This window comes from Tachypleus tridentatus, chromosome 9 (genome assembly GCF_004210375.1).
Source record: "Tachypleus tridentatus isolate NWPU-2018 chromosome 9, ASM421037v1, whole genome shotgun sequence".
Lineage (NCBI taxonomy): Eukaryota > Metazoa > Arthropoda > Merostomata > Xiphosura > Limulidae > Tachypleus > Tachypleus tridentatus.
The window spans coordinates 17,292,975-17,294,561 of record NC_134833.1 but is presented as its reverse complement, the minus strand read 5'-3'; positions in this window follow the sequence as shown (position 1 = coordinate 17,294,561).

Genomic DNA, 1,587 nt, shown 5'->3' with positions numbered 1-1,587 from the left:
GTTATTTATTTATCTCAGAAATTTATACTTTTTTCCCCCCAGATCATGAATAAAAGTAAAGTTAATATATTTTACCATTTGTTTATATTTTCCACTTAACAGTTGGACGTAAAAAACGAAAAGGTTATAAGATGTTGTCCTGGATCACTTGACAAGACAGTTTTAAGTTATAACAAAATATCAAACGGTACGATTATCTTACATAGCTTAGCTTATGGTGATTTTTAGAAGGAAGCCAAAAACTCATGAAGATTACTCCTGTTCAGTAAGCAATACTGACAGCACATGCGCAGTTAATTTCATTTCTCAGATTTTAATAGTCCAATCCAATTAGTAATGTCTCTCAGTGGCACAGCGGCATGTCTATGGGTTCACACTGCTAAAACCTGTGTTTTGACACCCGTGGTAAGGAGAACACAGATAGCTCACCGTGTAGTTTTGTGCTTATTTCCAAAAACAAACAAACCAATTAGTAATGTGTTTTTCTTCTTGTTTGACCATTTGTCATCGTAAGATTCTGAAAGATGAACGTTTAGGTATCATACGACATGTCTACGGAATGAGTTAGCTAAATTTAGATATTTATTAGTTTTTTGTGATTCATTTGTTTTGGAACAAAGCCATATTAGACTATCTGCTGTGTCCACCTCGATGACTCGAACCTGGAATCTTGGCGCTGTAAGTGTGTAAAGGTACGGCTATCCATTAGGTTCTTTTGCGTGAAGAAAAATAATAATTTTGTGATTGATTTTTTGAGCATCATGGCATTAGTTTGTTTTGAATTCTGCGCAAAGCTACTCGAGGACTATCTGTGCTAGTCGTCCCTAATGTAGCATTGTAAGACTAGCGGGAAGGCAGGTAGTCATCATCATCCACCGCCTACTCCTGGGCTACTCTTTTACCAATGAATAGTAGGATTGGCTACACATTATAACGTCTCCATGGCTGAAAGGGCGAGCATTTCTGGTGAGATTCGAACCTGTGAACTTCATATTACGAGTAGAACGCCTTAACCACCTGGCCATGCCGGAGTCTAGATGGATAAGTGAGATGTATAAAACAAAATTCCCCAACGGAACAGCGTTAAACCTATGGACGTAAAACGTTGAAATCCGGGGTTAGATTCTCCACGGTGTTCACAGTGTGCATTTGTTCTGAACCAACAGTATCATCTTGTTTACACGTCTTGCGATCGGACTGTAGATTCCTTAACGCAAGTGCTGCCATCGATAAAGGTAAAAACAACAACAACAACTATACTGTTATCAGAAAGTGACATCTTGTGAGAACTTGTGATGATTGGATATTTTATGAGGCGATGCCATCCACTAGTGTCGAATACATACCTGCTACACTCACGAAGCTGGTTTGCAATAAGGAGTATATGAATATTTTTTCGTTTGACCAAGAGTAGACCGTGTGATAAGATGGATCTGGGTAGTTCGACCAAGAGTAGACCGTGTGATAAGATGGATCTGGGTAGTTTGACCAAGAGTAGACCGTGTGATAAGATGGATCTGGGTAGTTTGACCAAGAGTAGACCGTGTGATAAGATGGATCTGGGTAGTTTGACCAAGAGTAGACCGT